This window comes from Chionomys nivalis, chromosome 1 (assembly GCF_950005125.1).
Source record: "Chionomys nivalis chromosome 1, mChiNiv1.1, whole genome shotgun sequence".
Taxonomy (NCBI): Eukaryota; Metazoa; Chordata; class Mammalia; order Rodentia; family Cricetidae; genus Chionomys; species Chionomys nivalis.
Genome location: NC_080086.1, coordinates 130,744,403 through 130,769,441, shown reverse-complemented (window position 1 = coordinate 130,769,441; position 25,039 = coordinate 130,744,403). Strand labels below are relative to the sequence as shown.

Genomic DNA, 25,039 nt, shown 5'->3' with positions numbered 1-25,039 from the left:
ATTTAATTTATTTATTTATTTATTTTTTTGCCTGAAGAAAAGAAGTCATTTGTCTGCTGGCAAGCAACTTGGAGTTGCCTCACTTAGATTAGATTCACTTTAATTTTAATAGTCACTTATATTTATGGTATCACAGGGATGTGCAGTCACAGTCCATCAATTTTTCCTTAGAAACTGAGATCATGTGCTCCTCGTGCTCTACAGCCTATTTGCCCCTCCGACGAGTGACTAGAAAGATGAGTGAGAAAGCCATCAAATACTGTGACGGTGGCTTTATACTGCCAAAGCAATTTCTTGATGTGCACAAAACAGCCTGGATAGACAATGAAATAAAATTTATTTCTTACAATCACATAATTTTTAGCTCAAAATTTGTCTGTGTAAAATTAAGCACGTAACAATTTTATCTCTGTGTATTTAAAAATGACTTCATGCTTGAGGAATATAAATGTTCCAAGGGAAAAATAAAAAATGCATCAGATAGTTGATACTCAAATAGATTTGGCTTTTAACTTTTCTAAGGGACTGGGTATGTTATCTATCTCCTCTGTATTGCTCTATTAAGATATGAGCAATAGTATAAATTGTCAAAATGCTATTTTCAAAACATATCCAGGATTTTTGGCATCCTAAGATGTCTTAAGAGGCTTGGAAGAACCCGTCCCACATTACAGAGGCTTAGAACTGAACAAGCTCAGAAAAGGAGCAGGAGAATAAGTACATTACTGCAAGGCTTCGTGAAGGTAGAGGGCTGCCTTGATTCTCCATCAAGGAGATGCAATCCTCACTGATCTGAAGGAGTGAACATTAATATGTTTGTCTGTTCTGTCTTTGTGTAACACTCCCCACCTGTCCTTTAGATGCCCACATTGGGGGTTGGAGAGATAGTTCAGTGGCACTGGTTGCTTTTCCAGAGGACTTGGGTTCAAATCCCAGCACCCACATGACAGCTCACAACTGTCTTCAACTCCAGTTCCAGGGGATCTCATACCTTCACACCAAAAGCACATAAAGTAAAGTTAAATAAGAAGATAGAAGAAGAAGGAGGAGGAGGAGGAGGAGGAGGAGGAGGAGGAAGAGGAAGAGGAAGAAGAAGAAGAAGAAGAAGAAGAAGAAGAAGAAGAAGAAGAAGAAGAAGAAGAAGAAGAAGAAGAAGAAGAAGAAGAAGCCACATTGTAGCAAGGGCTCTTGTTTCTTCTAGGTTGGTTACTCTAGTTTAGGTCCCATGATCTCCCTAGGTACAAAAAGGACCTGTGTCTTGCTTCTAGTGCATAGATTTCAACAAAGTGGATGAGGTATATATGCTCATGTGTAAATGACTGTCACATGTAAAACTGGAAAGCCATCTTTATACAAGATTTTCTTTCACGTCTGCTTGGCCAGATGTGAATGAGCAGGGTCATCTGTTTCACAGCCTTAAACATCTGTGAATGGGGGATGGAGAAGTGGCTCTACTTTTTGAACATTTGCTGCTCTTGCAGAGAACTTGGGTTTGGATCCCAGCACCTATGTGACTACTCACAATTACATGCAACTCAGGTGCCACGGGAGCCAATGGCTTCCTATGACTTTTACAGACTCTTACACCATGTAATCAGATGATTTTACATGTACACACACACACACTCACACACACACACACACACCCCCCCCCACACACACACACCTTTTTTGTTTGTTTCGAGACAGGGTTTCCCTACATAGCTCTGGTTGTCCTGGAACTCAATCTGTAGACCAGGCTGGTCTCAGATTCAGAGATCTGCCGGCCTCTGTCTTCCAAGAGCTGGGATTAAAGGTATGGGCCACCATGCCAGACAAAAATACATTTAAAAAATTAAACCTTTTAATTTCTTGCTGGTGGCTTGAGGGAAGTACCACATGGCTCCATGAATAAGCAAAGCATCTTTCTGTGAGTTGGTTTGTTTCTCCAAATCCAATGAGAGATGAGAGAGACTCTTGCTCATGGGGTACACACAACCAGAGGATTCAAGGACTTTTTGTTTTTACTTTTGTTTTAACTTGCTGTATCTCATTAAGTGGCATTTGTACCCCCAGGTTTTATGCTAGAAGACAGGTGTATTCACTTGCCACTGCTAATATAAGTTCAGTTTTAGCTTTTTACATTGATTGGATAATTTGAGCATTCTGGGATCTATGAAGTATTTTGACACTGTGGCGAATTCAAACAATTCTAATGCTCAAACAAGGAAACTGTATAAACTATTAAATCAGCAATCAATCTGCTGAGTGGCTTTGTATCTAAAGAGGCTCCAAAACAATGAAGTTTAATTACTAAGAGGATTTCTCCCATGTTTCTCCCTCCTCTCAAATACTGCACAAGACAAGGTGATACAGGGCACCAATGCTCATGGAGCCCCTGGTTGTTTCCCTTTGTCTTCAGATGAGAGTTACACACTGTCCCTGCATGGGTCTCTCTCTTGCACAGTTTATTCCAGTTTACTCCAGTGATGTCCTCCCTTCTTCCTGCCAGGAATTAGCTTCAAAAACAACTTTATAGTTGAGTCCAGCAGCTTTCCTCAGGGGAACACACAAGAGGCAGAAACACTTCAGTGAAGGGCCGTGTTTCGGAATTCACATTGTGTTTGTTTGTTTGTTGTTTGCCCGCAACAGCGGTTAGCATGGGCTTTACTCGTGACGTCAGAGTTTAGTGTTGTGAAAACTGAGCATGCTCTGGGCACTCACGACCAGACAGCCTCGGCATGTTATTGTTGCTCGTGCGTGTCACCCGGAAACCTACTGTATTTTAGGTGTGTGGCAAAGGGACAGGACAACCATAGAGGCCAAATCCCAAAGCAACGAAAACCTCCTGTTTTAGATTTTCCCAGTGAACATTTCCAAGTCTGGGCCTCCCCTGGGAGCTACTATGAATTGTAATATTGGGCCAGGATTTTTGTAATCTTGCAAGGTACCTTTAATGTTATATCTATTGAGAGCTTGGCCAGGTGAAAATGAACTGCTAATGCACATTCATTTATTTTAATTAAATTAATAGGGGTGATTCTTTTCTCTCTCACTAATTTTTTTTTTATGTTAGAATGTAGAACCCCTAACCCTTTAACCATCTTCTTCCTCCTATTCCTCTTAAAGAGTCATGTAAAGTCTGGGTTGTTTTGAGCACTCATCACAGAGGTCCTGACGTGTTTTATTAATATGCATTATACAACAGTTGAGTCAGAGGACACAATCCAGCAGTGACCCTGTACTTCCTCTCTGTATAGACAAAGACGGGCTGTGACTAAAAACACCTAATTAAGGCTCACATACATGCAGTATGTTCTTCTTCTCTGAGCAATAACATCCAGACCCTTTTTGTTTGTTTTTTGGGAGGACATGGGTTTGGGTTTTTTCTATATTGAAGGTTATGGCAATAAGACGTCTGCTGCTTCATTCACTTAACAGAACCAAGACAACCAGAGAAGGTTGCTCTTTAGTTTCCCCACAGTCCTCCAATGCCGCAGATAACTTTTCTGTAGTAACTCAGATGCAATGTCTTAACATTACATGCAAAAGCTGCTCCCGTCTTCAGACTAAGAGTACTCGATATAACCGACATTTAATTTTTTTATTCTTGCATTTAAAATCTAAGCTTCCCTTTAGAAGTTGAAATATTAATAAACAAGTTGCAAAATAATTCCATAGAGAATCAGCTGATATGAATCACGCGGGACTCTTGCGTGGAACTTCTGATGTGGGTGTCACTGGTGTGCGTGGCTCTTGACTGCTCTTCTGAGTGGTTCCTCCAACAGGTGAGCTGGCAGTGTATTGTGTCTGTGTTATTCCTGTGTAAGGAGCAGCTTGTGGTAAGGCAGGAAAGTATAGATACAGAGGGAAATGGATAGAGAGGCAATAGGAAGGCAATAAATGAGCATTTCACAGTCTTGTGAAACTCTTTAAGTAGTACAGTTTTTCAAATTCTCTATTAAATGAATAAAGTTTTATTTTTGTCTTTAGAGTTTTCTTTAAAGTACTGGGGATTGAACTAGGACTTTAAGCACTCCAAGCAAGTGCTCTACCAGCAAGCTATGTCCTCAGTGCTAAATAAAAAACCAAAACGTGACGGGTGGTGGTGGCGCACGCCTTTAATCCCAGCACTCGGGAGGCAGAGGCAGGTGGATCTCTGTGAGTTCGAGACCAGCCTGGTCTACAGAGCTAGTTCCAGGACAGGAACCAAAGCCACAGAGAAACCCTGTCTCGAAAAACCAAAAAAAAAAAACAAAAAAAAAAAACAAAAAAAAAAAAAACAAAACCAAAACGTGAAGCTTGATATATGCAGTTAAAGTAATTTAAAAACTACAATGTGCTATAAACCAAACTGTTTTCCCATCGCTAACATACCTCTCCCTCTGAATAATAAACTAGATGTCGTTATCTTGTTGGAGTACTTGAACTGAACCTTTGGAAAGAAGGTGAGAATTGCCCACAAAAGAATATAGACCAGAGCTGGAAAGATGACTCAGTGGTCAAGAGCTCATAGCGTTCTTGCAGAGGACTTGAGTTCAGTTCCCAGCACCCACGCCAAGCAACTCACTTTTAACTCCGGTTCTGTTGGATCCGATACCTCTAATCTCTAAGGGTGCCAGAACTCATATGCTCACACCCGCTCGCCATACACATTTAATTAAAATAAAATAAATCTTTAAAAAGTCACACTGACGAGGGAGGGGGACTTGATCGGGGGAGGGGGAGGGAAATGGGAGGCGGTGGCGGGGAGGAGGCAGAAATCTTTAATAAATAAATAAATAAAAATCACACCAACTAGTTTTATATTGTTGCTTTCTGTTACACAAATGGTTATTCCTCTACATGTCACTAATAAGTGTTGGATCCCTGGTTATTGGTTTCCTCTGCTGATGCAATAAGCCAAATCAGACCAAATTAATAAGCACAAATCAGAATCAAAGATTAGCTGAAGTTTTAGCTGTCCATCTGATATGTGGAAAATACTCTCTAATTTTTGCGCTTGCTTGTATTGTCAACAATCATGAGGGAAGTTGAACAGCTTTGAATTGCAAGAATATGGAAAAGCTATTATCAGTGGAAATGAACAGATGATATGGTTTCAGACTGAATTTTGTAAAAGTGCTTTTCTCATTCACATTATATTCAGATGCTGTATTCATTTTTTGGTACTTTGAGTCAGGAAATTCTCTACTTTATCTTTTATAGACTTTATTAATTAACATGTGTGTGTGTGCACACACACACACACACACCCAGGGAGGCCAGAAGAGGGTGTCGGATCTGTCAGAGCTGGACTTACATGGATGCTCAGAACCAAGCTCCAGTCCTCATGGTCGCTAACAAGGGCTCTCAGTTTGCTGAGCCATCTTTCTAGACTCAACATCTTTTTAAACAAAAGGAAAGACCGAATCTTACATGGTGGTGAATGCTTGTAATCCCAGTATTTGAGAGGCTGAGGCAGGGGGAACATAGGTTTGAAGCTAGCTTGGGATATGTAGCAAGACACCGCCTGAAGTGTCTGAAATAGAGGCACCGCAGATCCGCTCATGGTGGTTCACACAGAAGATGTTACGTCTCCAAATTCAAGCTCTGCTAGTGGGGAGTGACAACGTCCAGGCAAACAGGGACTGAGGCAACAACTCTTCTGCTCATACCAAAGCTGAGTTGTTTAGGCTAAATTTTCTTTAGCCTGTTTACTGGTGCTGACTTGAAAGGAACACACACACACACCTCTGACTGCTTTTGAAATCAAATACATTTCCTGCCTCTCTCTTCTCAGTACTCACACAACCAACTTATTTATAGCCCAGGAAAGGGGAAAAAAACAACGCTCCACTGGAGGCCGGAAAACTAAGTAGGGAAAGAATAGGAGGAAGTGGGCTTGCCATTTAGCCAAACAACCTTTACTTCATTGAGCTCAAAGCTTAGTGGCTTCACAGTGGTAGTGGTGGTTAGGCGTAATAGGCTTGCAAATTCCTTTCTTTCTTTCTTTCTTTCTTTCTTTCTTTCTTTCTTTCTTTCTTTCTTTCTTTCTTTCTTTCAGCTCCTCACTTTTGAACTATCCTTGATCAGTGGCGGCAATGACAGCTTTTCCAAAGTGAGAACAGCGATGTGTTGGTGTTCAGACACATTGAAAAGACACTTCCAAGAACTTGGTGAAAGAAAGACGATTCACTAGTATCGTGAATGACAGACGTGTCTGTGAATTAAGGTACGTGTCATTTTTAAGTTTACCTCTTGGTGTGTTTTAAGGCATTTCATTGGCTTTGCATATTGACCAAAGGCAGTATTTGTGACCTGTGGGCTCGTCCTCCTGTAACTGTTCAGTGAGCTTTGCTTGTGTCTCTGAAGAGCAGCCAGCAGCCCCAGTGATGACATCCTGAGTTTCTAATAGTGAATGCTTCTCTTAAGGTGATTGAAGGTGGTTGTTTCCTTGTGGTAATTTCTGCTAATCTCAGCATCATCTATAATCACATTGATGACCACTTTAGATAAAACATCTGCCTGATACTGTTTGTGCTTTTTGTTGTGGTGATTAATAACCCATCTGCCATTTCTTTGATCAATACCAGCTTAGAGTATACATAATAGGCATCTCTTTAGACACAACCAACCACCAAAGTTACTTAGTATTTTACTGAAAATTAAGCTTTGTGTAAAATCATGAAGATGAAAATGATTCTAGTACAAAGTTTCCTTTTTTGATCAATCATTCTTTAAACAATGATGACCCTTCTAGAAGATAGAAAAACAACCCAGCACGGAACTTTACACTGTTAGGAACTGTTTATTTGTAATCATTATTTGTATTTAATTTTTTTCCAAAAACATTTCTACTGCTTATATTTTGAGGGTCTTGAATCATGGCGTTGTGCTTAGAAATGAAAACGTAGGAGGGAAACTAAACCCAAGAATGCTCACAAAAACTCTGAAGGCTCCTGGGGACATTCTAAATGACATTCCTTGCCATTAATTGAGCGCGTTTGTTTAACTGATGAGCCTGGGCGCTTCTGCAACTGCAGATAGAGAAGGCTGATTGACGGCAGCACAGTGACCGACAAAGGAGCAGGCTCCCTGGTTGTTGGGAAGGAAACTGGTTGCTGTTCTTTCTGCCCCTCCCTGTTGAGATTGGTGTGTTTAGAATCTGCAGCAAGAAGATAGCAAGTCTGAAGCAGAACCCTGAGTCTACCAGAGCTGGTGAGGAGCTTGGGGCTTCCTTCTAGGTCAGGGAGGCTCTCTTTGGCCCTTTCATATTATTCTGAAGGAATTTAAGTCATTTTGTTTTGTCTTGTTTCTGACCAGAAATTTGTAAGTCATTCCATGGAAATGGTGCTCAGAGTTGAGGGCTTCTATGTGTAATAGTCCTAGCTGTCCTGGAACTAGCTCTTGTAGACCAGGTTGGCCTTGAACTCACAGAGATCCGCCTGCCTCTGCCTCTGCCTTCCAAGTGCTGGGATTAAAGGTGTGCGCCACCACCACCCAGCTCAGGGATATTTCTTTATCATAGAAAAAGCACTAAATATAAGAGATCTAAACAATCATTATTATATTGATTCAGGGCAGCACAGTACTCCAAAGCCAATTCTGCATCCATCTTGTCTACTGAGTTGTCACACATGTGACTCTAGGGACAGGGATCTCACTCTCAATAACCCTGATTCTGCTAATGCTGAACTCATCCCTCCCTAAATGGCTAAACGACTTTTGCCAGCTGAGAAGGTGGTTTCATAGGCACCTAGCAGGAGGACTAAGGTCTCATTCCCCTGCCCTCACGTGGGTGCTGGGTAGCCTAGATAGCTAGGTTGGCAAGCTCTGGATTCATTACTTAGCGCTTGCCCCAACGAATGCATCAGAGGAGGACCTCCAGGTCGTCCTAACACCTCTATATGTGAGAACACGTATACACACATACACAGCACACACACAAATCAAAAAAAAAGATACTTTTACAGTTAACATTATGAGAGTTATGTTTTAATATGAATCAACTTTTAAACAGTAGATAAAAATGATGAGTTTTGGCTTTATTTTGGAATATCATATATATTTGGAATAATATCTATATTTTATATATATATATCCAAATTCTTATTGTTTGCTATTGGTTTCTGGGTGCTCAGCTTAATAAAAATATTTATGAGATTCATATCTTGGGAACTGCTTAACAGCATCATAAGTTACTTGAGCCATTTTCAGGCTCCTGAGAGTATTTTAAGTTGGGTAATTAAAAAAAAAACTTTTATGATTTTTTTCTACTTTTCTATTAACTAAATAGAGGTATGTTATCTCCAGGGTAACTCTTACAATCACCGTGTTCACAGGTGATGTAGAATAGCTACACTGGGCCTCGTTTTCCGTAGGAATGAAAACAGAGTCAAATGGTCACGTGATGCTGTGGTGATTTAGATTGTCAGTGAGAATAGCGTTCAATTTGTGAGAAGTGTAAAGAGGGTGTGGGGTGAATCAGGCCAAGGTCAGGAAGCTACAGTCTTCTCCCATCTGACCTGAAGTTGGGCAGAGGACAGGGTATGCTGTGTGTTGGGTTCTATGTTTCTACAGAAGTCTTAAGTTTCAGATTAAGGGTCTTGGCAGAGTCCCATTCTCCTCAAACTCTGAAATTCAGGCTAGCAAGCAGCACCCCCCACCCCCGCAACCAAAACATATCAATAGAGTTCTTCTCGTTGTTCAAATCATGTAAGTCAGATCTTTGCAGTATCAACATTAAGCTAGAGAAAATGAATTAAAAAGAAATTGGAAGTAGAATTAAATTATGAAATTGGAGAATTAAATCCTACATATGGAACCAAACTAATGATATAGATAGCGAATTCTAGATAAGGAAGACCCCAGTCGGGAGGCTTGATGGAGATAGAAAGCTAAGTTGGTTCCTGGAGAGCAATGATACGATATGCCCAGAGATGAGAAAAACCACTGTAGGAAAGGAAGCGGGAGCAAGGGCAAAGATGGAGGTGTGCATGGCATGCTCAAGGAATAGGGTTATTAGATGGAGGATGCTCACTGAAATGTGAATTTCTGGTAAAAAAAAATATATATATATATATAGATAGATAGATAGATAGATTCACACATACACACACATATACATATATTCTAGTATCTGTGTTCTATTGCATGGGTTTGCATGGGGACAATTGTATGGGTCTCATATTTATAAAACTATTAACCTTTCACCTAAAATGACATTTAATTAATTCACTTTTATTTTTAATTCCATTTTCTGGCAACCTAGACAGAGAACTGGGTTATCCAGCTTGACCAGAGCAGAGAAAGGAACATGTGGGGCACATGAGAAGTGCCTGGAAGAGGTGGAATCCATACTGCCATAGATCTGATGCCAGACTGAGGGATATAATGTTGATTTCAGTGATGTCATGGGACACAGAGAGATGTTGGACAGGGCGATGGCATGGATAAGATTTGACACGGGCTTTTCTAGGATAGGGCGAGCAGGTTCCTAAGGCCTGGGTTTTGATGCAAATGAAGAAATGAAGGATCCATTAGGGATCAAATTGACCTGGTTTTGAAAACTAGGAAGACATGGCTATGAGAGGAGAGAACAGACTCTCTCGACTCTCTCTGTGTCTCTCTATCTCTGTGTCTCTCTGTCTCTCTGTGTGTGTGAGAGAGAGAGAGAGAAAGAGAGAGAGAGACAGAGAAAGAGAGAGAGAGAGAAAGAGAGGGAGGGAGGGAGGGAGGGAGGGAGGGAGGGAGGGAGGGAGGGAGGGAGGGAGGGAGGGAGGCTTACAGTTTACTCAAAGCCTATCAATGGTAGCTCTGAGTCAGGGAGTGACACGGGGATTTTGATTAGATTTTAATCAGAGTTGTACGGAGTTTGATGGTGGAATAGCCGGGTACAAGAGCAACTAACACTTGGAAACATGGAATAGCTGAGAAGGGAGGCAAGGAATGGCTGTTACAGCAGCTTATTACTACTGAGCACTTACTGTATCTCAATGAAAAGTCAGGACACTGATCTCCATCACCGTATTAGGTGTTCCCAAGCAGTTCCTGGAAGATTCCATTGGTAGTTATGTCTGATAGGTGAGAATAGAGTCCAGAGGGTGTTACCAGCTGTCCACATTTCAGTACTACAGTCGTTGAAAGACAACAGGAAATGGCACCAAAGCCTGTGTTCTGCTATGACCTAGATTCCTGGTCCCTTCTTGTTCTAAATCTGAGTAGACGTCATAGAATTCTTTGCCTTTGTTAGTAGTACTTTCTAATTGGGACTGCCAGCCCACAACAAATGACAGAGACTTCTTACTAACTATGAAAGCTTGGCCAATAGCTTAGGCTTGTTTCTAACTAGCTCTTATACTTAAATTAACCCATTTTTATTCATTTGTGTGCTGCCACCTCCCATTTTGTGTGTACTATTTATTCTGCCCCTGGCTGGTAATTCCTCCTTCTTCTTCCCAGCGTTCTTTGCCTCGAAAATCCTGCCTAGCTATTGGTTGTTTAGCTTTTTTATGAAACCAATTACGGTGACATATTTCCATACAGTGTAAAGGAATATTGCACAACACCTTTGGGTTAGTATCTCTCTGAAGAAATGGAAATAGTTTATGCAAAGAGGTTTGAGTTATTGTTGTTATCATCTTTGATTTTTTTTTTTTTATAAGTCAGGGTCTCACTCTGTAGCCCAAACTGGCAATCTTGTCTCAGCTTCCCCAATGCTGGGATTACAGAAACGTATCATTACAATCGACTTTATTTGTTATATTAGTAGGGCTGTGGAAAACCCTTCATAAAATTACACAGACCCTTCAGGGCCAAGCACATGCAAGGCCCCAGATTGCAGGACAACCAAACCAGCAAAGAATGAAAAAGAAATGTGTTAGTTTTATTATGTTTGAACATTAAATATGATAAAAATATTATGACAGATATTATAAAAGATGATACAGCATTATAAAAGATAAACTTTTAAGGTGCACATGTAAGACTATTGTTAATACAACTTCTTGAAAATCACAACGTATCTTTTTAAGGAGAAAATGAAAAGTCTAACTTGGAAATGCATTTCAAGGAAATAATCAAATTCAGACAAATATGTGTGCAGATTTATTTTCTTTTTAAAGAATTACTTGTTTGCATTTTGCCTGTTTGTGTAAACTAACTGTGTGCAGTACCCTCTCAGGGCAGAGGAGGGCATCTGGTCCTCTGGAACTGAAGTGAGCTGTGAGGTGAGTGCTAGGAACTGAGTCCCAATTCTGTCCCTGTAATTGCAAGTGCTCTCAACAGGCGAGCAATCTCCAGGCTCTGTAGAAGAATCTTTATTTGCAACAGCAACACTTGTGTGTGGGGGCGGGGGCGGTGGCGCACGCTTTTAAACCCAGCACTCGGGAGGCAGAGGCAGGCAGATCTCTCTGAGTTCGAGGCCAGCCTGGTCTACAAAGAGAGTTCCAAGACAGCCAGAGCTGTTAGAGAGAAACTCTGCCTCGAAAAACAAACAACAACAACAACAACAAAAGAGCAATAGGCAACACATTATTACTAAATAGAAAATACAAAGACTTAAGGGAGTTGTTTAATGCTATTTCATAATTTTCAATTTCATAGAACCATTAGTCTCCATTAGAATATTTAAAGGTGTTGGGAAATAGCCATACTTAATGTTACATGGGAAAGAAAAGGCTATATGATTATAATTGTGGTATGGTTGAACTTGCATGCATATGTGAGGGAATTAAGATTTGAGACTTTATAAACTAACATGTTAACAGCAGGGATCTTTAGTCAGAGAAGTCAGAGTGACTCTTCTACTCCGTCTTGGGATGAATAAATACACACTACTTTATCAATAGGATCAAAACCCCAATACTATCAATAAAGTAGAGAGCCGAGTCTCTGTCCTGTGCCCTGCTGTCATGGTCGACAATATGTTTGTGCTAATTCAGCGCCATTTGTGGCCTCCTCGCCCAGTTAAGAGCCGTATCCTGTTTGTGACAGCATAATCTATGGTAATGGAAAAGCTTGTGATGCACTGGCCTGCTCTATGACTTCACTGTATTCATTGGTAACAGGAAACAAAGACGCACACACACATGCTTTTCTTTTCTTTCCGTAATTGTTTTAGTAATAATTGACAATTGGAGGAAATGAATGGCAGAGAACAATTATAGGCAGACAAGATTGCAGCAGCTCCGACTGGGAATTTTGGTGGACCCTGTCTCGGCGTTATTTCTGCATTCACTGCAGAACCCCACAAAGACATTATTGTTTTGTTCTCAATCTACTGTGAAATCACTATTTTATTTATTTATTTATTTATTTATTTATTTATTTATTTATTACTGGCAGTGACTCTATTCTTTGCTGTAGCATGCCTCCCTCCCCACCAATATGTGCTGAATTCAGTAATCCAAAACCCATATCAGGTATTGGTGATGAATAGTTTATGTCCACTGCTGTTCTGGGCCAAGGTGAGCTTCTCCATGCGCACACATCCAGGAACGCTACTCAGCAACATCTTTGGAATTTTCCTGCATCAGACTAGCTGTCTGAAGCTCAGACATGAGCTGTTAAAATTATTACTTTCCATTGAACTTGAAACAATCACATTCAGGTTTCTATTTCTACAAAATGATCTCTTGCCTTTGTTCTGCAGCAGAAGACAGGGCTAGGGAGTAAAAGTGAGGTTGGTGGGCAAAAACTCAGGATGAATGATTCATGATTCATTGTCCGGCTTCCTTGATGTGAACTGGGTATAGTTAATAACATCTTAGATGAAAATGAAAAGTGTATTATCAATCCGCTGGGAAAGGCTTAAGGGACTGAAGGCAGCTCCATTTTTGAAGGGCTTCTACCCGTGGCTGATGTGCTGGGAAGTATTAAGATTCTGTGCATGGACAGGCTGAACGAGGACAGGCTGTTGCAGCCTTTGCTCCAGTTCTACCAATGAATTCAGTTGGGAATAGAATTCTGCAGTGGCTCTGGCTACTGCTTTTATTAGGGAGGCCTTAACACCAGTGGAATCCAACAGGGGTAGAAAATGAGCTTCCTGATTCATTTTACCTGGTCAAGTGACTGAATTTTTTAAAAAAGATAAAAATAAAAGGGTTAAGTGAATTTTAGCAATTTGTTTTATTTAACCACCTATACCTAGATTGTTACTAATTCAACATTTGATCTCTACAAAAACTGTTAATGAGATATTTTACATTTTCCTTTTTTCCTACCATCTTCGAAGTCAAGTGGCTTTGGTGCCGAGTAGCTGCTCTGCACGGCCACCCATGTAAGTGTGGGTTACGCCTGTGCAGTGTTCAGGACCCCTGGTCTCCTCCATCCTGCCAGAGAGCTGGCAACTCTTTGAGGTCTCAACTAAAATGGAATAGTTGGAAGCAGGCAACGGGTTGGTGGCTTTTGAGGTTTGGTCTATTAGAACAACTCAGAGTTTATTGAGTCTGAGCACCTATGGAGTTCTCAATTGAAAATGCGGGTGAACAGGCAGGGGTTGGGGGGAAAGGGCTCCGTGGGTAAAGAGCTTGCAGAGCAGTTCCGAGGTCCTGTGCTTGCATCCTAAACAGGCACAGAAGAGGTGGAAGGGGTGGTCTGTCTGTAGCCCCAGAACTTCGGGGACAAAGACAGACAAGTGTTGGGGCTCACTGGTCTGCCAGCCTACCGCAAATGGCAAGCTCCATGTACAGTATGAGTCTGACTCAAAAAATAGGGTGGGGATTGATAAGCACCTCTGATTGACTCCTGGCCTCCATGCCGGGCTAGTGTATCTGCACACACACATACAACACTGACAGGAGATTAGTGCAGGTTCAAAACCAACCCGGATTACGTGCTTGTAAGAGACTTTATTGGTCTTGAATCAGCATTACTTGCCTGTGGGTAGTGTGTGTGTGTGTGTGTGTGTGCACATATTCTAGACCTAAAATAGATTCCTCTACACAGACTGCAACTGAGCTCCAGGAAGCATAAAAAGGAATATATCTTTAGCAAGTAAAATATGCATGTGTGTGTGCACTCGTACACACACACACACACAGACGCACACACACACACGTCACACAGTTCTAGCATTGTGACTACTTGGTGCTGCTTCCAGAAGGGTAGGAAGCGCACTTCAATAGCCTCGTGTGACTCTCTGCCCTGGGGACTCCCATGCCAGTCAGCTGGGTGATAAAGATAGCTCTGTGGGCTAACTAAGGAGATCCAAAAATAACCCTGTGGAAGAGGATCAAACCAGAAGACCCTGTAAGTTCCCATGGCCCTGCCAAAGGCAGAGACCTGGAAATCCAGTCCCCTGGAGCCCTGAAGAGGGGCTGCGGCCAACTGCAGCAGTCCTATTTGGGGTTCCTTTTGTGTTACACAAGGTTTGGATTAGGAAGGTAGATTTAGAACAGTCAGAAAAATTCCAGACTCAGAATAAAAGCTAAAGACGTCTAAAATGCAAGTAATGTCCACTTGCGGTGTAGCTCACACGTTGGGAATACTCCAGAAGGTTGGGGATTTTCTTGGACCTCTGAATCCACTTTCCATTTTCTCCCCAGAAGCAAAGCTATAAATAGTGATGGAGCAGATACACCTAAAATGCCATATGTCTCCAATGAAATTGCTTCAATGTACCTACGATGAATGTATAATGAACCAAGTTCTTGCTTGATAAGTTATTGTTTAATATAAATATGTTACATTTCTGAAACTATTTTATTTACATAGGAATGCAATGGTTTATATGGTATTTCTCCATTGATGAAATATACTTTATACACTAATTATATTAAAATGTTAATGATTTTATTATATGAACAATATGTGAATGCCATGTTAATAAATGAAATGGCATAAACTGTTAACTTCTTATCACCTTGTATGTAAAGAAGCAAGCAGTAGTAAAGATAGCAGGAAGCAAATGCTGTCCTGCATTCCAGGACAAGCCTAAGAAGTAAATCCTATTTAAATTTATCTATTCATGTTGGTAGAAAAGCCAATCCATTAACGAAAAATGAGGAGAAAGAATTCTCTAGAAAGTCACTTATCTAAGTGACTCGGGGACAAAGTTTTTCTTAGTCATCATGCCCCCGCCTACCTCCACCACTGACACTGGGTTTCTCTGTATAGGCCTGGCAGTCCTGCAGTGAGCTTTGTAGACCAGATTCAAACTCATAGTCTGCCAGGGATTAAAGGCATGCGCCACCACCATCCGGCTCTTCTTTAGCCTTTTATGTCTAAGCTTACTTCCAAATGCTGGTCTTGGCTTTTCTGTAAGGAAATACCTTTGGCTATATACTTGATGTATAGCCGTATTTAGGCTTTCCTTGATTTACAAATAGTGAGTTTTGATGAAGGATAGAAGACAGCAAATTGCAGAGGCAATTAGAATTAAATAGTGAAGTATATTGGAAATCAAATTGTACAAAATTGCTCAGGACTCCTTGGGGGGCAGGGTGAAACGGGGCTTGGAGGAGTGACTGCAGCCTCCAGATCTGGGAAAGGGAGGGAAGGGTACGTAAGCAGTCTTCGCTTCCAGTTCTTATGCCTTGGTGAGCAGCTGCTAGCTGGATCCTGAAGGTACTGCCAGTTTTTGTTTTTGTTTTTGTTTTCAGTCAAGATCAATAAATCTGGGTCAAGTGAGCCAGTGTTTAGTTTTACAAAACAATAAGTGAATCCAGGGACCTCTAAGAGGTTTGGGACAGAAGTTTGGGAAGGGGAATAGAGAACACCTGGCTCTGCTTAATTCTTCCACCAGTAGACTCTTCACGGTCCTGATGTTCCTCCAGCTGTAAATACTTTATTGCTTGATTTTGTGTGTGTGTGTGTTTGTGTGTGTGTGCGCGCGCGCGTGTGTTTGCACATGTGTGAGTGTTCACTCGCCATTGCACTTATTTAGAGGTCAGAGTACAACTTCTGGGAAGTGGGTTCTTTCCTTCCACCTGGTTTTGAAGCAGGGTCTCTCTTGTTTTACCACTGTGCTATGTAAAAGAGTTTACAGCTGATTTCCCAGTCTGTGCTGCCCATCTTGCCATGGGAGTGCCAGGAATACAGATGTGTGTGCATTACCATAGCTGACTTTTAAAAAATGTGAATTCTGAATATTGCACTCAGGTGGTCAAGCTTATGTGGTAAGTGCTCTTTACCCACAGAGCCTTCCCCTTCACTCTTCCCACCTTCCAAAGGATTTCACCCTCTCCCACAAATACAATTGTTTCCCATTTCTCTCTAAACCCATTCTCCCCAGGTACACTTGTTCTTGCCACCAATGTATAACCAATCCTGACCTTACTTAAAGAGCTTTGGGAGAATTTGAGTTTATGCTCTAGGTCCAGGGTTGTCTACTTACCTGCAATATCCCTCTCCTTGGTGTTTGTCATACTCTCAAACTTAGTGTTACTGAGAAAATAATTCCATCCTCTATTGATGTCCACTCTGTGGGCGATGCTCTTTGAGATGCTGACATCACTCCATTCGACTGCGGCCATATGCCCAACATGTCATCCACCCACCTTGAACACAGTTAATGTGTCTCGTCTCTATTCCCAGCATTCCTCCTTCCATTCCTGTTCCTTTTTCCCTCCTTCGTGAATTCTCTTGGTGACCTTACAGCTGACTTCCCACCCCAGAAACTCTCTCCACAATCTCTGCTTTCTGAAGTCCTGAGAGAACAGTGTGTCTGGGAAGGGGTGCAAACTGCCTATGGTCTTAGCCCAGGTTGCCAGAAACAGAACAAAAAAAAAATGTTGTATCTGTTTCAAGAAAAGCTGTGTGTTGTGCAAATGGAAGAAGTGACCAGGGAGGTAGGGCTTTTCTCTAGAAACCAGAACGCCAGCGGCTAAGGCTGCATGATGATCGCTTCTCTTTCCCTCCCTTCAGAATCTCACCTGACTCCTTCTTTCTCTCGCTTCCTTAACCTCACCACGTGCCCACACACAGGACTAGGAAGAAGCCTAGCAGCTCTCCAGTTTATATCTCTTAGAAATGAATGCATGCCAGCCGGGTGGTGGTGGCACACGCCTTTAATTCCAGTATTCAGGAGGTAGAAGCAGATGGGTCTCTAGAGTTCAAAGATAGCCTGGTCTACACAGTGAGTTCCAGAATAGTCACAACTACACAGAGAAACCCTGTCTTGAGAAACCAAAAAAGGATGCATCTCTTTCAGCCACTTTATGTTTTTTGACTTAATCCATTTACTTAGCAAGTAACTATGCATAGGTAAGGGCTTTATGTTGTCATTTTTGGCTGCTTTCTACTCTGTGTACCTGTGTGTGCACGGATGTGCTTGCCTGTAAGTGTGTGCATAGAGGCCACAGTTATGTTGAATGTCTTCTATCACTCTCTGAATTATTTTTTGAAACAGGGTCTCTCACTGAATCTAGAGCTCCCTAATTGGCTAGATGGGCTGATGGGCAAATTTCTGGAACACACCTGCCCCTCACCCCAGTGATGGGTGCACCACACCTGGTATTTCACATGGGTGTTTGACCTCTAAATTCAGACCATGCTTGTGTGTAAGCACCAACGAAGACATTTCCCCAGCCTGTTGTCTACTGTTTTCGAGGTCTTTGATTCATTCTTCCTTGGAGGCTGACTTCCTTTGTGGTTTGATTTTTTGTTGTTGTTGGGGGAGTATGCTTTGATTCCTAACTTTTTTTTTTATCTCTTGTTTGTTCTACAAGGTTTGCTTTGTAGTTACCACCTGAGGCTTAAAACATCTGATATTTTTAGCCATCTATTTTAAGCTGAAAACAATAACTTTTTGTTACTAATGTCACAATTTACATCATTCCATATTGTGTATCTGCTAACAAATGAATGTAGCTATAGCTAATATTAATACATTTTGTGTTCCGTTTTCATACAGTAGTTTAAAGTGGCTAGGGTATCACCATTGTGGTATTAGACTATGGAAGGAAGGGTTTGAGAGATGGCTTAGTGGTTAAGAACCCTGGCTTCTCTTCCAGAGGTCCTGAGTTAAATTCCTAACAACAACATGGTATCTCATAACCATCTGTAATGAGATCTGGCACTCTCTTCTGACCTGGAGGTATACATGCAGACAGAACACTGTATACAGAATAAATAAATCTTAAGGAAAAAAAGAATATGGGTGGATCCATACTTACAATGAACTTACCATTTTTCTTTTCATTCTTGTAACGGTCAAAATTGAGTCCATTCAGTTAAAACCATATTTCAAATTTCATATTTTGATAATTTTCCAGCCAGTGATATACAACGTTTAGTCTGTGGTGATGCTGGGCAGTGGCCGTGAGCCCCATTTCCCTGCCAGGTGCATGACTACAGAGCAAACATTTGGCCCTCTCTACCCTCCTGTGCTCCAATGCACCAAAGGTTTAGTGAATTAAATGCATTCTTTTACTTTCAATATTTTTGACATCTGATGACCTTTTGGGGGATGCAATACCATTGTAAATTAGGGAGTATCTGCATTCTGAACGCGACTAAATACTTTTTAACAGAAATGGGTTTAACATCTTTAAATTTGATTTATTGTTTTGTGTGTGTGAGTATTTTTGCCTGTATGTGTGTGTGCACTGTGTGTGTCCAGTGCCCTCAGAGGCCAGAAGAGAGCATCAGCTCCCCTGGGAGTGGAATAGCAATTGTGAGCCTTCGTGCGGGTGCTGGGGACCAAAGCTGGATTCTCTGGAAGAGCAGTCAGTGCTCCTATCCTCAGAGCTGCTGCTCTAAGGCCTAGAGAGACGTTTGACACTTTCCTGTAGCTAGTTACTAACTTTCCAGCTTGAAGACCTCTCCCTGGCTCCTAAGGGGTGTCTAACTGGTGATGAACCCACACCTTTTGTGTGTCTGGGGGTTCCCTTTTATTTCTTTCCTTCTTGAAAGATGATCTTGCCAGGTTTGCTATATCTGGTTGACAGATTTGTTTTAAAGCTTCTGTGTATGTCATTCCATTTTCTCTTGGCCTGCTAGGTTTCTTCTGAGAAACCTGATGATTGTCTTCTGAAAGTTTTCTCTTTATGTGATGAGTTGTTTTTCTTCTTGCTGCTCTTCCATATTTGCTTTGTCTTTGAATTTTGAGAAATGATTCCATTGTGTCAGCGTGACGATATCTTTCTGTGTTAACTACCTGAGGTTCATTGGAGTTCAGGGCTCCGAATGTTTATCTTTCCGTCTAGATCTTACAAGGTTTCTGTCAACTCAATTACGCACTATGGGATTCACGGAATACATAGAGCAAACAGGGCAGAAGCTGACTGGAGGAACTAGCAATGTCTTCCTGGCATGGCATCAGAATTCCTTCAGAATGAGGCAATGTTTTTTATGGTCTTACCTTGGAAGCTGAACTGTCATTTTTTATGTATCCTGTTGGCCAGAGAGAATCTGCCTGGATCCAGTGTGAGTTACCCAAGAGTCTGTGAGGTCAGCTGAGTGACATCTACAGGCTGCTACAAATGTGTACCATACATACGTCACAAAGCTGTGATTACCAAATCTTATTCCCCTTCTTTTTACTGTGTAACCTTGGCTGTCCTAGCACTAACTTTGAAAACCAGGCTAGCCTCAAACTCACAGAGATCTGCCTGCCTCTGCTTCTCAAGTGCTGGGATTAAAGGCATGTGCCACCACCGCCCAGCTTCAATGTGTTAAATTTTTATGGTAAGTATTTATGGTGTCATATGTGTGTGCATGCGTATGTGTATGTATAAACATATGACATCATAAATCCTTATATGTGTGTATGTATGCATATATATGTATATATGTATTTATGAACTTCTCCCACACCCTACCAATGCTATCTTGTCCACTGGCAGTAATCTTGCTCAGGACTCAAGACTTACTTAAGACTTAAGATTCACTCAGCGAGAGGAAATTCAATTTTGGTAGTTAACATTGCCATCTGTCTAGTGAAGCCATCACTCTTTGGGGGAGATTCTACACCAACCACTTTACTAACCCAACACAATCCCTAACTACATTCTAAGTGTTCGTCCTTTCCCCCCCAGATAAGTGTCATCCCTCATCAGGAAACTTCTCTTTGTAACAGCCAGAGACCATTACAGAAAACCACAATGTGTCACAAGTCAGAGTTGTGGTACCCAGTGCCAATGGATCCATCTACAACACAATTCCTGCACCTAAGGCTCAGGAATCACTGCAGAGAAGGGGGGCAGAAAGATTGCAAGAGACAGAGGAATAGGGAGTTTGCTGCGAGATTGTGTCTGTTAGCAATGTCAGAAGGACAGTTGTCCAAAAACACTTTCTCTGTGCCATTTCTTTTCCTTTTGAAAACAAATCCATGAGATACATATCACCACTCATTTTGTTGATTTACTCTTAAGGTAGACTCCTAAGAGCAGTGGTGTAGAGTTGCTCACTGTCCCTCAAAAGTACTCAGGCTGAAGGAAGTAACTGAGAAGTCGGGTCTTTGGACTCTTCATTCTGTTCAATTTTCTATTTTAGTGACAGAGTGATCAGGACAATCACAAAGTCCTTGAAAATTGGGATGGGGAAGAACGTCTGGTAAGCTGCTGTCTTCAAGTAAAGAATTGCCATCACGTTCCTAGTTTCCTTGTATCTCACCCACAAATCCCGGCACCTCATCCCCAATGTGTAAAATGAATGGAGGCTGAGAAAGTACTTCCAAACATAGGCGGGCGGCCCAGGGAAACCACATGGCCTCCTTTTGGAATCAGACGAAAGGATTAGTCTGGAAAGAATTTTCCATCTGTTTCCTTGATAAGACTGATTAGAACCATGTATCTAGCTGTGCACACTCTGAACTAACAGGCGGCGAACTGTAGCATCTGGCCTGGCTAAATTTAGTGCAGCTCTCTTCAAAGAGTTCTGGCTCCGTCATGCAGGCAAACACTTCACCTTCCCGAATCCGAGGAAGAATAGGCGTTAACGGGTGCTAGAGATTGTGCACTCTGCCTACCAGAGATGGCCCACTTGGGCAGGAAGTGTTGTGTGAGTTCCCTTAGAACGGCTGGTCACCTGCTAGCCAGCTCATTGGGCATGTGTTGGGTAGTTTCTTGTGAGTTTCGTTCTCTTTGTGTTCAATTTATGGCACAGATATGGCCTTTGTCTCCGTGGCGCTTATCCCGTCCCTTGCTTTTTCAACTGCATCAGTCAGTGCCTCCTGTCATTTTTGACATAAAGAACTTGCTTTTAATTACTTTCAAGACTTTGGGACAAGTAGTTTACAGGGGTTGCATTGATGAGAGGCATCTCTCTGGTCCTCTAAAGTACATACAACTTTATACCTCATGGGAACTGAGCTGAGCTCAGGTCTGTCTTCTTGTTTATTGTTTAATGAGTGTTTACACTCTGGTGGTGAATTTAGACAATCCATACCATGGCCATCAAAATATTATATAACTTTTAATTTTTAGTATCACTTTTTTTTCCCCATTTTTTGCATTCTTTTGAATTCTTAAAGTTCATGGTATTCCATTTTTCCCCATTCATGTTTTGCCTGTTACACACTCTGTGTCCTTTGTTTTGTTTAAAACTTAGCAAGTGTAAAAATGCCAAGGTAACTTTATCAGTAATCTTATTTTACGGGATGACCCAAAGGCTCCCATCCATCATATTTCCTTATATTTTCAACTTAACCATTGCTCTTAAGGAATTATGGTTATCTTTTATTTTTTTAAATACCTTTTTTTCATTTATTTTACATACAGCCATTTTCCCCTCCCTCCTCTCTTCCCATCTTCTCCCTTTTCCCATCTACCCACTCCCCATCCACTCCTCCTCCAGTTCCATTCAGAAAGGAACAGGCCTCCCATGGGCTTGCACTAAGTATAGCACATCAAGTTGAGGCAGGACTGAGCTCCTCCCCTTACATTGAGTTGGGCCTTGGTAATTCAGCATGGGGACCAGGTTACCAAAAGCCAGCTAAATGCCAGGGAGAGGTCTTGCTCTCACTGTTAGAAGCCTTATTAAGAGGCCAAGCTGCACAATTGTCACACACATGCAGAGGGCCTAGATCAGTCCCATTCAGGCTCCCTGACTGTTGGTCCCACATCCATGCGCTCCCATGAGCTCAGGCCCACTGTCTCATGTGTTCCCTCACTATGACCCCCTGGCTGGTACAGTTCCTCCTCCCTTTCTTTTCAAGACTCTCAGAGCTCAGAGCAGTGCTTGTCTGTGGATCTCTGCCTCTGCTTCCATCAGTTACTGGACAAAGTATCTCTGATGGCAATTAGGGAAGTCACGGATCTGTTTACAGCAGATGGCCAGTTCAGGCACCCTTTCCAGCATTGTTAGGAATCTTAGTTGGGGTCTTTTTTGTAGCTTCATGGGGATTTCCCTTGCACCAGGTTCTTTCTAACCCTTAAATGCCACCCGTAACAACAAGACATCTCTTGTTGGGACATCTCTCCCTCTCCATCCTGCCTCCAACCTGCCTCCCACACCCAGTTCACCCAACCTGCTCCTTCTAGTTCTCATTCCCTCCATCCTCCCAACCCCCACTCCCAGTTTACCCAGGAGATCCTTTCTTCTTCCCCTTCCCAGGGAAATCCATGCATCTCTCTTTTGGCCCTCCTTGTTATGTAGCCTCTCTGGGGCTGTGGATTGTAGGTTCATTATCTTATCCTTGACACCACCTATGAGTGAGTACATACCATGTTTGTCTTTTGGGGTCTGGGTTACCTCACTCAAAATGATTTTTTTCTAGTTCTATGCATTTGCCAGCAAATTTCATGAGGTCATTGTTTTGTAAAGCTGAGTAGTACTTCACTGTGTAAATACACCACATTTTATTTATCCATTCTTTGGTTGAGGGGCATCTAGGTTGTTTCCAGGTTCTGGCTGTTATGGATAATGCTGCTATGAACATCATTAAGAAAATGTCCTTGTGATATGATTGTACATCCTTTGGGTATATGCCTAAAATTGGTATAGTTGGGTCTTTATGTAGATTGATTCCCAATTTTTAAGAAACTGCCATACCGATTTCCAAAGTGGCTGTACAAGTTTGCATTCCCACCAGTAGGGGAGGAGTGTTTCCTTTATGCCACATCCTTTTCAACATAAGTTGCCATTAGTGTTTTTTATCTTAGCCATTCTGACAGGTATAAGATTTTATCTCAGAGTGGTTTTGATTTGCATTTCTCTGATGGCTAACCAGGGCCAGATGGTTTCAGCACAGAATTCTACCAAATTTTCAGAGAAGAGCTAATACCTCTTAAATTGTTCTACACAATAGAAATAGAAGGAACATTACCAAACTCTTTTTATAAGATTACAGTTACCCTGATACCCAAACCATACAAAGACGCAATTAAGAAAGAGAATTACAGAACAATCTTTGATTTATAGTTGGAGCACACACTTGAATTAACAGAGTCTAACAGAAACAAGTTTGATCTAAGGCAGGTATGTGACACACAGCTGTTATCTCAGCATTTGAGAGGCAGTAAGACAGAGTTTGAAACTAGCCTCAGCTACCTAGTAACTTTGTTCATAGTCAGACTTAGCTGTTCACCAAGATCTTGTCTCAAAAACTAGAATCAAACCAAATAAATTCAGCAAGACCAAAAACCACTCCCGGCCTTCTTTTGAATAACTAAGGCCTTAGAGACTTTAAATTCTGACCTCATTCTCCTTTGATGCTCTTACTGTAAGGGGTGCCTGGAGCCAGCACCGAACACACACAAACACCAAATTCTCAGCACAAAGGAGATTTTTACCCTGCAGGGACAAGCAGGGGTGGGGGTAGAGGAGGTAGGGGTGGCTGCCTCTGGGTTGGACAGAGACAGCAGCAGGTGTTCCTGCAGGAGTGGATCTTAGGGAGAAAAAGGGGAAATCTGTGTTAGGGTGAGCTGGTGAATCTGAACATATTAGCCAGTGTAGTCAGATAATGAATTTTGATTGTTGGTTCTTGGAGCTTTAGTCAGGTACAAGAAAGTAAGTGGCCAAAAAGACCTTGGGGGCTAGCTCTAGGAAGGTAATCTAATAGTTTAGCGAGGGAGAAGCAGGGGCAGAAGAATAGGCCTGCCAGGGCCATGTTTGCAATGCTTGGGCCTGTGAAAGAGCCCTTCAGTTGTGGCTGAGAACTTAAATTCTACTAAAGATTTTTAAAAAAGGCAATGCTACAATAGTAATAGAATAATTCATGCACACTTAATCTACAATTTGATTTCATGACATAGCATGCATGCATGGAACCACCACCATAACAACAATGGTAATCAACATCAGCCAGCCGACACAGTTCACACTCAGACACAGCCGACTGTATGGTAGGAAGGTCTGCTAGTTAGTTCACACTCGGATATGACCTGCTGTGTGGTAGGAAGATCTGCTAGTTCACACTCAGATATGACTGAGTGTGTGGTAGGAAGATCTCCTATTTAGTTTACACTCAGATACGACTGACTGTATGGTAGGAAGTTCTGTCCTGTCCTACAAGCCTGAGGGCTGGGAAGTAAGAAGAAAAGAGGAAGTGGAAGTAGAGAGGTCCTACCATCCCCTCCAAGGACATACCTCCAGGAACTGAAGGGTCTCTCATTAAGCCCCACCCCTTACAGGTCTTGTTACCTTCCTTCAGCATAGGGAGGAGCTGAGCCTTTAACACTTGGGCACTGGGACATTTATCCAAATCATAATAGTACTGAGTTTGTACTTCCCTTAAATGTTAGTTTGAGGCCTGTTGAGTTGGCTCAGCGGTTAAATGTGTTTGTTCTACAAGTCTGATGACCAGTGTTCAATTCCTGGAACGTGTTTGAAGGGGAAAGGAGAGAACCAGCTCTACAGAGTTGTCCCCTGACCTATACATACCTGCATCTCCCCCTGCCACTAATAGTAGTAATATTAAATGCTAATTGTAGAAGTTGTGCTGCTTGTTATAAATATACTCAGTGCTAAAATTAGTCATATAAGAAAAGGAAAAGGGGAATCCTGTTTGGCTTTATAAGAGTGGATAAATGCTTGTTTTCATCTTTTCTCCTAGCTGTATGGTGTATACTTCATTGAATATTCATTTTGATTATTTTGACCAACTGTCTCTTGCCGTTAATTAATTAATTAATTTTGAAGACCAGGTCTTATTCTGTACCCAAGGCTGGCCTGGAACTCATTATTGTAACCCAGG

General features: G+C 41.8%; 1 protein-coding gene across 1 annotated transcript in view; it reads left to right on the top strand.

The window, feature by feature from the left end:
* Positions 1–5,889: 5,889 nt before the first annotated feature.
* Positions 5,890–25,039, top strand: part of Rasgrp3 (RAS guanyl releasing protein 3) — a 98,304-nt gene continuing 79,154 nt past the window's right edge. The window contains exon 1 of the mRNA XM_057782621.1: positions 5,890–6,193. The gene's annotated coding sequence lies outside the window, so the exon portion shown is untranslated. The remainder of the gene's footprint in view (positions 6,194–25,039) is intronic.